Raw genomic sequence first — 13,281 nt, forward strand, 5'->3', positions numbered from 1 at the left:
ATTCTCAATTGGATTGAGGTCTGGACTCTGACTTGGCCACTCCAGAACATTAACTTTGTTGTTTTAAGCCATTCTTGTGTAGCTTTGGCTTTATGTTTGGGGTCATAGTCTTGCTGGAAAACAAATCTTCTCCCAAGTCTCAGTTCTTTTGTAGACTGCATCAGGTTTTTCTCCAGGATTTCCCTGTATTTTGCTGCATTCATTTCACCCTCTACCTTCACAAGCCTTTTAGGGCCTGCTGCAGTGAAGCATCCCCACAGCATAATGCAGCCACCATCATGCTTCATGGTAGGGATGGTGTGTTTTTGATGATGTGCGGTGTTTGGTTTACACATAGTGTCTAGTCTGATGGCCAAAAAGCTCAATTTTGGTTTCATCAGACCATAGAACCTTCTTCCAGCTGACCTCAGAGTCTCCCACATGCTTTCTGGCAAACTCTTTCCAAAATTTCAACAGTGGCTTTCTCTTGGTCACTCTCCCATAAAGCTGCGACTGGTGAAGCACCTGGGCAACAGTTGTATGCATAGTCTCTCCCATCTCAGCCACTAAAGTTTGTAACTCCTCCAGAGTTGATATGGGTCTCTTGGTGGCCTCCCTCACTAGTCCCCTTCTTTCACGGTCACTCAGTTTTTGAGGATGGCCTGCTCTAGGCAGATTTACAGTGTGTGCCATATTCTTTCCATTTCTTGATGATTGACTTAACTGTGCTCCAAGGGATATTCAGTGACTTGGAAATTTTCTTGTATCCATTTCCTGACTTTTCAGTAACCTTTTGGCAGAGTTGCTTGGAGTATTCTTTTGTCTTCATGGTGTAGATTTTACCAGGACACTGACTCACCAGCAGTTGGCCCTTCCAGATACAGGTGTATTTTTAATACAATCAGTTGAAACACCTTGACTGCACATGGTGATCTTCAATTAACTAATTATGTGACTTCCTAAACCAATTGGTTGCACCAGGGATGATTTGATGTGTCAAGGTGCACTTCAGCACAGTACAGACCATGATGTGCTGACCTTTTAACCTGCTCTAAGATCAATCTAACCCTTCCATCCTACATAGCCCTCCATGTTTCTTTCAACTGTGTGCTTATTTTTTAAATGTCTCTAATATATCTGCTTCAACCACTACCCTAGGCAGTGTGTTCTATGGACCCATCACTCTCTGTGTAATGAACATGTCTCTGACATCAAACCCCACCCCACCCCCATACATTTCTCCAATTACGTTCCTTTGCGTTAGCCATTTCAACCCTGGGGGAAAAGGTTCTGGCAATCCACTCACTCTATGCCTCTTGATAATACATAAGAAGAGAAAAACAAGCATGGACTTATGGAAATAATAGAATTGAAGAATACTTGGCATTTACTAGTGATAAACAGAATATCAAACTGTAAGAGGACAACATCTGAGTTATTTAAAATTTTGAATGTGGAATAAAGACCTGAATTCCCTCCTCCAAAGAGACAACAGAGGAGTAAAGAATGGAGTGGAGGTTTAAAATTAAGCATCTTAGAATAAGCTGCCAAGTTGCCGTATACTTCCCTGTTTGAGCCATGCAAATCCCAGCTGATGTTTCGTTGTCCCACTGAGATCAGACTTTATCAGCACAATCATATTCCATGTGCCAAGCCCTGATCACTTCCTCCTGAATTCTGGCTACAGCCTCTTGCTGCTTGCTTTCCTGGCCAGACTATTAATCAGGCGGGCTGCCAAGGAGAGAGATGTGGGTGTTATTGACTATGTCAGTGTAAACCTCTAACCCCTGAACTGCGTGGTTTGCAAGCATATTTCACCAAAAAATGTACTACATTGCAATGGTTCTGGTGTAGTTTGTAGGCTGGTAGAATTCCTCCTTTGAACAGCATTAGTGATCCTTTATTTTTTGTTTTGCATGTCAGTCTGACAATTGTTTAGTCACTGAGTGACAGTTGAAAATCTGGATTTACCTGAATTTGAATTTTCTGTGCTGGTATTCAAATATCTACCCAGTTCAACAATCCGTGTTTTGGAATACACATCCAGCAATTTAACCACTTATGATCTTGAATCCATTCTAGACTCACCGAACACTACAACACAGAAACAGGTCCTTTGGCCCATTTAATCTGTGCCAAACAATTCTGCCTAGTCTCATCTACTTGCATTGAAACCTTCATACCCCTCCCATCTATGTACCTATTCAAATTTCTCTTAAATGTTCAAAACTGCTGGGGACCTCTCTGACTCTTTTATTTTAGAGAGAGGAACTAGACAGGGATGCCCAATTTCTCCTCTCCTTTTTGCGCTATACATTGAACCGCTTGTCCAACTAATAAGACAGAGCGAAATTGTAGAAGGTATCAAGGTGGCAGGGATTGAACAGAAAGTGGCATTATTCACAGATGATGTTTTAGTCTATCTGAGTGAACCAGAAAAATCATTCCTAGGATTGATTACACTGTTGGATGACTTTGGGAAAATATCAGGTTATAAAATAAATGTAAAGAAAATGCAGGTTATGTCCCTAAATTATACACCATCCAAAAAACTGCAGGATACATATGATCTTAAGTGGGAAGCTAAATCATTAAAATATTTAGGAATAACCCTGCCGAAGGATCTTTCAACGCTGTCACAGGTAAATTATGGGCCATTAATTTCAGAGATAAAAACAGATATACATAGATGGAACCTTATCCCCTTTGTAAGTTTAAATTCAAGGATAAATACCATAAAAATGAATATTCTCCCTCGGTTACTCTATCTTTTCCGGACTTTACCTGTGGAGGTGGATGATAATCAATTCAGGGAATGGGACAAATGGATTTCCCGCTTTATCTGGCAAGGAAAGAAACCTAGAATTCGATATAACACCTTACAGTTAGGGAAGGAAGGAGAAGGTATGGTACTTGCTTGCCTGAGAAATTATTTTTCTGCTTCACAGATAACCCCTCTGTTATATTGGTGTAATAGGGAATATAGGGCTAGATGGAAGGAAATAGGATTTGGATTGGTTGACAGTTTTCCTCTACAGGCCTCAATAGCTGACAAAGGATTGATGGCCCAATTGGAAAAGATTAAAAACAGCTGGATAAATCTTACATTAAAAGTATGGCAGAAGATGGTTAATTCATGTGGAATCAATAACATGTTAAAACTTTTCAGATGGTGTGCATATGATACCGAATTCCTTCCCAGCAGAGGAGATAAAAGATTTGGACTATGGATAAAGAAAGGTCTTACAACCTACCTCTCATTTATACATAAAAGAGTATTACAAAGTTTTCAATTCCTGCAGGACAAACATGGCCTAGAACACAATGACTTTTTTGGGTACCTTCAAGTACGACACTATGTTAACCAGAGTTGTAGATATACAGACTTATCAACAGTAGAATTAGAATTTTTCAAGATTCTGAATTCGGCTTACAGTTCAATACCAAGTAGATCAGTTTCTCGATTATATAATACACTCTCCCATGCCAAAAATGAAAACACATTGTATATTAAAGAGAAGTGGGAGAAAGAAGCGGGGTTGGTACTTTCAGAGGAGGCTTGGGGGAAAATATGCAGCTTTCAGTGGTCTTCAACTAACTCTTTGACTTGAAGAGAACATTGTTGGAAAAATATTATAAGATACTTCAAGACCCCATATCAGGAAAAATATAAAGACATGAATGTGACGTGTTGGAGAAGGTGCGGCTCCAAAGAGGCAAATCATTTCCATATTTTCTGGGATTGCCCTAAATTAAGTTTATATTGGAAAGGTATTCATAGAACATTAGTTAAGGTACTTAAGACCCAGATACCTCTGAACTTTGAGACGCTCTATTTGGGGCATGTATTGTTTTTTGACCAGAAGAAAGATATAAAGTTGCTTCAGGCCCTTTTAGCGGCAAGTAAGAAATCAATCACTAGAAAGTGGCTAAATCCAATACCACCTACATTAGAAGATTGGCACGAAATTATCTTGAAAATATTTAAAAAGGAAAAGATGACTTATTCTCTGAGAATTCAAAAAGAAAAATTTTATCAAATTTGGGATAAATGGATTGAGTATATAACCCCAAAGCGAGCAGACTTTAGATGACTCTCCTAATGATTTATACTGCTCTCCTCATCAACATAGTTATATTGCTAACGTAAGCACGCTTGGTCCAAATGTTTACTGTTTTTTTCTTTTTTTGGAAAACGGAGAATTAACACAAGTAAAGGAAAAGATTTTGGAAAGGGAAAAAAATTATAAAATTAAGTAAATAAGTACATAGGGATTGGATAATTATGTTTGGGGGTAGGAGCAAACATGAACGAGTTAGGATATAAACACCTACAATGGTAGTTACATAGGCTTACATACAATATTTTGGACCAGGAAGAAATGGTCCAGAAGAGATATATGGAAATTATTATTAATCCACTATTATTACTATTTTTCTTAACTAATATCATTACTTAGCCTAATAGAGTAGAATTACAACTGCACATAATTATCTATTTAAGTGCCTAATTACTCTTTATATCATCTCAATGTGTACTTAGGAATGTATAAATAATTATAGATTTATACATATATAAAAAAATGGAAACGGTTATACATGTGAAAAAAGTTCATGATACTTGCGAATTCCTTATCCAAATAAAAATTAAAAATTTTTTTAAAATGTTCAAAACTACATCCACTACATCCACTGGTTCCACACTCTCACCACCCGTTGACTGAAAAAGTACATGTTAAATGTTTCACCTTTCACTGACGACCTCTAGTGTGAGTCTCACCCAACCTCAGTGGAAAAAGCCTGCTTGCATTTACCCAATCTATACCACTCATAATTTTGTATACCGCTATCAAATCTCCCCTCGTTCTCCTACATTCCAGGGAATAAAGTCCTAATCCATTCAATTTTTCCTTATAATTCAGGTCTTCAAGTCCCAGCAAAATCCTTGTAAATTTTCTCAGCATTCTTTCAATCTGATTGATATCTTGACCAGAACGGCACACAATAATGTAAACGCAGACACAAACATCACACAATCATGTGATGGTGGTGTCACTATCAAATGATTCTCCATATCTTGAGGAGTTTACATTCACCATTCACTTCTCAGCATCCATCATTTAAACATTGGGCCCCATTACATCTTTGATCAGGTACGTACTCACAAGGCAGTATAAATTTTACATTCATCATGAAAGTATAAGAGAACATATTTCTCTCATGGTTATTAATGAATTAATCACCAGGAATGGTTGTTGGAATTAAATGTGTCTTAACCTTTAAATAAAGATTTTAAGATGAAAAGAAAGAAAATATCCATCACATATCTAATGATTCAAATTGTGGCACCTATCATTTTCAATTACTACTGGCAACTGCCTGTAAAGAGTTTGTTCATTCTCCCCATAACCGTGTGGGTTTCTTCAGGGTGCTCCAGTTTCCTCTCTCAGTCCAAAGTTGGTAGATTAGTTGGTCATTATAAATTATCCTGTGATTAGGCTAGGATTAAATTGGGGGATTGCTGGGTGGCACGGTTCAAAGGGCTGAAAGGGCCTATTCTGCCCTGTATCTCAATAAATAAGTTAATATATTCTCAGTGAAAGGTATATTTTTTAACAACAGTGATGAGTATCTGAGTCCATTTTCTTTTCTCTCTTTCGTTTTTAGGGCCTTATTCAGAACTCCAGGAAATTCTGAAAAATAGCACCCTCCTCCCTGCAAACTAAAGGCTGCAACTTACTCCCACTTGGCCACACGTTAGTGTCTTCCGTTGAGTCTGCTGACTGTCCAACCGTGTACTGCAACTTTTGTAAACATGAAATAAACTGAGTGGGAAAAGAATCATTGAATGCTGACACCTGGCTATTGACCAATTGGAGAAGCAGAAGTATTCATTGTTACATCAGTATGTCTCATCAAGGAATGATATGTTCCCTTCAGGATTCACCTGCAGAACTTGTAAAACAACTGATATAAGAATACTGGCATGGTTATGTAGCATATTGACAAAATACATATTCAGGAAACCCAATGCAGAATTTTTAATGTTGGTCACATGGGGAGGATGTTGGTTGACTTTCAGGTACTTGCCTGCATCAAGAAGATGAAACATTTCATAAGACATTCTGATACTACATATTATGGTATTATAGGATCACCTTAACTGGCCCATCAAACATTCAGCTAATTGCATGACGAGTTCAAACAGCCAGGGACAAATTTCCACCCCAATTCATTATTAAAGAGAAGATGGAATTTACACAATGCTACAGCTGCCCTGAAAATTACAGGTACCAGGGACATGGGATGAGAATAAGGCCATTTAGCCTGTTCCATTATTTAAGTAGTTAACATCTGATCAAATCTTAATGCTGCCTGAGACCTTGGATCACTCTTACCTAACAAAAATATACCAACTGTGCTGTTTATTTTTTGTGTTACCCATTGAGTTTCCACTGCCAAAGGAACAAATAAAGTAGTAAAGTTCCCAAGGATTTTCCAGCATATAGGATTACAGGTTGAAATAGGTTACAGGTTGGCTTTCTGTGGTCTGGTGACTCCCATGGTCTGGCATGTTTTGAGTCTATAATACAGATCTGTAATAATCAACTAACTCTACCTAAAACCTAACCAAGATCTAAAGTAAGATTTGTATTAATCCATATCTAATTGACCAGTGCAACTTTAGCAATATCAGCCAAAAGTTTTCCCAGTTGACAGAAACTTTAGGTTACGGACAGTTCTTACAATCTTCCAATTTCCATTGCCCCAATTTTCCCACTATAAAGGTCCTTCTCAGCTATCAAAGGCCCTACCTGAATGCACGCAAATGAGCATTTGGGAGACCAGCAGAATGTATGGGAATGGATTTGTTGGCTGCTGCTGGCATCTTCTGCCACCTGGAAAACTGCTTCACAGCTGCCTTGCCACCTGCTGAGTTTATGAAGCCTAGCGATGACGTGACTGGTTAGGGCAAGGTGATCGGGAGAAATTCCTGATCAGCTCCCAAGCGGTCAAGTACTTGTTTTCTAGTATGCTATGTAAGTGTAACTCATTACTGAAATAATAGACAATCTATACTACTTGCAACTTCATGTCCATGAATATTGTTAGCTGCAGGTAAAAATGAAATTCCTGCTGTATTCAAACCAGTTTGCCCAGTGCGATTCACAAAATGACACTTTATGAATGTAAAGGTTGTAACATTGAATGTATTTTGAAAGGAGGTTCAATTTAAATTTCAACTACCTGCATGTTGAGAATAAATGCATCTAATTTAAAGTTTCAAGTCAACCTCCCCTCAGCTCCAACTGATTCAGTATCTCTTTCACCAAATTCAAAAAATGTTGATTAAAAAGCAGCTTGAAGATTCATAACCTTCAGGACCATAAGGCAACAACTGGGAAGCTAGTTTTAAACAAGAGTCCAGTTTTGGTTGCCATGGTCACCACAGGCCAAATGGTGTCCTTGTGTATTGTAAATGCCCCTGCTATTTTCCAGCCACTAGACTGAATAGTCTCTGAAAATCTTTTCCTAATCTACAACTCTCCATTCTCTTCTTTTTAGTTTAAGAATTTATTTATTTCTAGATATTTTGCTTACTACCTCTCTCATTTTAATTCGGTATTTACTTTCCATACTACAGACGGACACATGGAAAGTACCTTGTGATTATTTTCCTGCATTACTTTCACTCTGTAAATAGGAGTGGTAATCATTAATAAGGGGAACTTAATGTCAATAATATTTTCAACATGCTATACCAACCATTCGAAGATGCATAGTGTTTGATAAATGGAGTGCACGAAGTACAAGAAAACATTTGCGATAGTGTGTAGCATGTGAGAGCAGATTTGGAAGCTCGTCATTCATTTACTCCTGTTTGGAACTTGTTTTGAGATTTCTTTCAGTCTGTGCATGTTAGTACAAAAACAAAAAAGGCTGGGAATCTGCTCTCAGACTACTGTAACAATAGCTGCCAGCAAAGGACAGGATATGGGTCCTTGTTATTAAATGGAATAACTGACTGAACCTTTCCATGTAAGCTGCAGTTTTGTGCACTAATGAATATTACCACCATAAATATTTGAATAGTGCAGAACAGGAAGCACTATCTGACCCACACAGACTACAATAATTCTATTGAAGGGGTGTATTCCCCTTCATGCCCCTGCACTGTTTTTACCCCTTCAAGTATTTGTTCAACTAACTTGTAAAATTGTAGTAGTTTCTCTCCAGTGTCCTGCAAACAATACATTCTGTGTGCTAACCTCACATTATATATGATGCTTTTCCTTGTGTCACCTAATTATTTTGCCAATCCCCTTAAATCTGTGCCTCTAATTATAGCCCCTGACATCAGTTTCTTTCTCTAATCTCTTTAAGTGTTTCAAGATTTTTGATATCTCTGTCAAATTTCCCCGAGCCTCCTCCATCATATGTTTTGAACAACAGATTTCATGACACGTCAGTGATAACAAACCTGATTCTGATCCCTAAAGAAACTCATCCTTTATCCCAGGAACCATTTGGTTTTGGAAAAGACTGCCTCAGTGAGATCACTCTCAGGTTTGATACCTTGTATTCAGTCTGGGTAGACTTCAACCTGATGGCAAGAACATTGATTTCTATAACTTCTAGTCATTTCGCTAACCCCCCCCCCCTTCTCTTTTTCCATTCCCCATTCTGGCTTCTCTCTTGCCCTTCTCACCTTCCCATTGGTGCCCCTCTCCCTTCCCTTTCTCCCATGGCCCACTTTCTTCTATTAGATTCCTTCTTCTTCAGCCCTTTACCTCTTCCACCTATCACCTGCCAGCTTCTCACATCACCCCTTTCCACACCCACCCACCTTACCTGTCTTCACCTATCACCTGCCAGCTTCTCACATCACCCCTTTCCACACCCACCCACCTTACCTGTCTTCACCTATCACCTGCCAGCTTCTCACATCACCCCTTTCCACACCCACCCACCTTACCTGTCTTCACCTATCACCTGCCAGCTGGTGTTCTTTCCCCTTTCCCCACCTTCTGGCGTCTTTCCCCTTCCTTCCCAGTCCTGATAAATGATCTCGACCCAAAATGACAACTGTTTATTCTTCTCCATTGATGGTGCCTGAAATGCTGAGTTCCTCCAGCATTATATATGTTATTCTCGTTTGTGGAAAAGAAATTGCCTGTGCTCTTTTTTTTAACTTTACCCTTTTCTCCTTGTCGAATAACGTTTGCAATTGACCAGAGGAAGAATGGTGTGGGTGTACCAGGATAGTGATTGCTGTCCCATTGTGTGCTGTTATTCCACAAATCATTTCAGGGGAGAACTCTGGTATAGCATAGATCAAATGCGCCATTTCATAAACACAAAGAGATTCTGAAGATGCTGGAAATCCAGAGCAACACACACAAAATGCTGGAGCAACCCAGCAAGTCAGGCAGCCTCTACAGAGGGGAATAAACAGTCAGCGTTTCAACCCCAGACCCTTCATCAGGACTCATGAGGATCTGGTGATGGGTCTTGGCCCGAAACTTAGAATGTTTATTCCCTCCGTAGATGCTGCCTGACCTGCAGGGTTCCTCCAGCATTTTGTGTGAGCTCCATAAGGGTGAATGCTTGAATACAAAGGACAAATAAACAGTGAATAAGACTTGACAACTTGGTCCTTTCAAATTTGTGTGTTTAATTTGTTTACAGTAACTAGACAGTCCAAGGTGCTAGTATTTCAGATTAATTAAAGGAGGTTGAGGAGTACCATCTTTATAGTCTTGGTTGCAATGGTTTGCAGTTACAGATCCAGGCACGAGACGTAACAAGGATTCTATTTTATTTAATATTGGTGTTCAGAACACTGTGCATTGTGACAAATGCAATAAAGAATACTTTTCCAAAAAAAAAATCAAGCTCATGTTCTTTAATATTTTAAGTCTTCATGCTAGTATTTGTGAATATACTTTGGCTCCATTCTGTGATTACAAATTTCAACCCTGAGCCAAAGAAAATTAAGTATTTGCTTCTCAAACAACCACATGAGGATGATAAAAAGGTATTGAATAAGTCAGCCAGGAAACTCTTCCCACGCCTAGAAAAGACCCATAAATGATGTTTGTTTTTATTCCTATCAACAGCTATGTCACAAGTAAACTATGCTTTAACTTGCTAGTAGCATCATGGCATTCACCAGGCAGTTGGCTATCCACTCCAAATGGTGACAAACTGTAGTATTATGATTGTAAATAGTTAGTTTGGATCCATTCATGTAGTTATCCTGTTGAGGGTAACACACACAAAATGCTGGAGGAACTCAACAGGTCAGGCAGCCTCAAAAATAGAGGAATAAAGAGTTGATATTTTGGGCTAAGACCTTTCATCAGGACTGGAAAGGAAGGAGGAAGATGCCAGAATAAGGTGGGGGGGGGAATGAAGTACAAGCTGGCAGGTGATTGGTGAGACCTGGTGGGGGGGGGGGGTGTGAAATGAAGTGAGAAGCTGGGAGGTGATAGGTTGAAAAGGTAAAGGGCTGAAGAAGAAGGAATCTGATAGGAGAAGAGAGTGGACCACAGGAGGAGAGGTACCAACTGGAGGTGATAAGCGAGTGAAGAATGTAAGAAGGGAACCAAAATGAGGAATGGAAAAGGAGAATGGGGAATGTATTGGAAGCTGGAGAAATTGATGTTTATGCCATCAGGCTGGGGGGGTAACCAAACAGAATATGAAGTGTTGTTCCTCCAACCTGAGAGTGGCCTCATTGTGGCAATAGAGAAGGCTATGGACCAACATGTCAGAATGGGGAGAGGAATTAAAATTGTCGGCCAGTGGGAAATCCGTGAGTGCTTTAGTTTTTGAGATATAGGTGTCCCTGCAAAGGCTGTCATTTGTTAACTATTCATAGTTACCCCTCAGAATTGTGATGAGCAATCATGTTAGACTTCTGTTGGTGAAGGGGATGCCACAATAGTTTCTCCAGTGAGTTTCAAGAGTTGTATGCAGCTACAGCGAAAGTTCAACTCTGCCATTTACAGTTCCAAGCCCGTCTGAGAGCAGCAGGGTTAAACATGGGTATAGAAACCCCAACTCGTAAAAACTCAATGCTGCAGAAATGCCTCCAAAGACCACATCCCTGGGAGAGGAAGATCCAAAGACCACATTCTGGGAGAGAAAGGATCTTCGATGGCTGCTCTGGGGGACAACTTGAAAGACTGACCCTGGGCAGAGGACCCTGGCAAGCTGCTGTCAGCTGTAATTGGGGTGATGGACTTAAGAAGAAGAAGAACAAGACCGTGATTAATTTCCTAATGAAGAGGTTGTGTGACATGAATAGAAACTTAAAGAAGTTGACATTCTCTTATGCTTGCTGCCCTCAAGTAGACAGAGATTAATTTTACATAATTGAATTTGCATCTGCATTGGTTATCGGAATACATTTAAGAATCCCACTGAAATAGTTTATGTACTGGTACTGCAAAATGGTGAACAGAAGAGAACACGACCATCTCAGTGGGTTATAAACACTTCTGCATCATCTATTAACATAGTTCACATGTCTAGACAGGGCAGACAGTAAGAAACCTTTCCTCATGCCAGAAGTATCTAAGACTAGAGGATTTAGGTTTAAGGTGAGGAAGAATTATTTTCACCCAAAGAGTGTTTGAAATCTGGAACACACTGCCTAATGTTCCTACTACATTTAGGAGGCATTTAAATGAGCACTTGAATTCCACAGCATTAATCGGTTATGGACCAAGTATTAGTAAATGAGAATAGTATAGTCATACAACACAAAAATGGCCCTCCGGCCCACAATGTTTGAAATACACAGCAGAAAGTTGTGAACTCAGCTCCATCATAGGCACTCGCCTTTCCAGCATCCATCATTAAGGAACCCTATCAACCAGGACATTTCTTTTCATTGCTACCACCAGGGAGGAGGTACAGGAGCTTGAAGATACACACTCAACATTTAAGGAACATCTCAATCGCCTCCGCCATCAAATTTCTGAATGGACATTTAACACATGAACACTACCTCACTACTTACTTTTTTCTCTTTTTGCACAGCGTTGTAATTTAACTTTTTTAATATGTATACTTCTCACAGTAATTTACAGTTTATATTACTATGTATTGTAATGTACTGCTGCCACAAAACAACAAATTTCACAAGATAAGCCAGTGATATTAAACCTGATTCTGATTCTGTATCTGTGTTATATGATCCTACATCATAGAATGTTGGCTATTGATTGCAGCTGCTGTCTATAAGAAGTCTGCATGTGCTCCCCAAGACTGCATGGGCTTCCTCCAGCTCCTCCGGTTTACTTCCACATTCCAAACGTGTACAGGTTAGGATTAGGGTTAGTGAGTTGTGGACATGCTATGTTGACACTGGAACTATGGTGACATTTGTGGATGTACATTTGACAAATAAAGCTAATCTCTTTCTTGGTTATGCTCGAGCCAACCCTCTTTGAGAGCTGTCAAAGTTCTACCTTTATATTCTGATGTTCAGCTGAGCCACTTAAACAGGAAGGTTCAGTCCCCAGCTTGCACTGTTTGTGAATACAGGCACAAGAGACTCTGCAGGTGCTGGAAATTCATAGCAAAGTGTTGGAAAACCTTCACCAGGACTGGAGAGGAAGGAGGAGGAGCCAGAAGAGGGGTGAGGGGAAGGAGTACAAGCCGGGAGGTGATAGGTGAAGCCAGACGAGGGAAAGGGGATGTGGTGAAAAGCTGGGAGGTGACAGGTGGAAAAGGTAAAGAGTTGAAGAGTAATTTGCAGAAGAGAAGAGTGGACCATGGGAGAAAGTGAGGAGGAGGGGCACTAGAGGGAGATAATGGAGGTCCTGATGAAGGGTTTTGGTCCAAGACATTGACTGTTTATTCCTTTCCATAGATGCTACCTGGCTTGCTGAATTCCTCCAGCATTTTGTATGTGCTACATGTATGTGAATAGAAGTGTGTTTTAATTTACCACTGTATTTTCATCTGCAGAAGGGTGGGAAAGGTATTTGAGGATGGAAATCTGTCAGCTTTTATTTCCCCTGACCCTCAATGACCCATATTGAAAAGTATGCATTTGGCAAACACAGGATTTGGCTTGGCCAAGATGCAACCACAAATAGCCTGCCAATATTCACTGAACTGGCAGGCATATGAAAATGTTGGTCCAGCGTCTGGAGAAGGATAAAGACCATGAAGAACAACTCAACAATTTCAGGGAGGGAGAAAATAGACAATAAAACCGGTAAGATTATCATCATTATTGAAGCCTTTCTCCATGGAACAAATAGGAATACAATTTGGAGAACA

General features: G+C 39.7%; 1 protein-coding gene across 2 annotated transcripts in view; it reads left to right on the top strand.

Annotated features, from left to right (window-relative positions):
• LOC140195556 (THAP domain-containing protein 2-like) overlaps nt 1-13,281 on the top strand; it is a 33,327-nt gene extending 20,046 nt beyond the window's left edge. Inside the window, exons 4-5 of one of the 2 annotated variants that reach the window (XM_072254085.1) lie at nt 5,647-6,269; nt 13,062-13,281. The gene's annotated coding sequence lies outside the window, so the exon portion shown is untranslated. Of the gene's footprint in view, nt 1-5,646; nt 9,903-13,061 lie in introns of those variants that run through there. The other variant, XM_072254084.1, reaches the window with a different exon arrangement.

The sequence above is a fragment of the Mobula birostris genome, chromosome 3 (assembly GCF_030028105.1).
Source record: "Mobula birostris isolate sMobBir1 chromosome 3, sMobBir1.hap1, whole genome shotgun sequence".
Classification (NCBI taxonomy): domain Eukaryota; kingdom Metazoa; phylum Chordata; class Chondrichthyes; order Myliobatiformes; family Myliobatidae; genus Mobula; species Mobula birostris.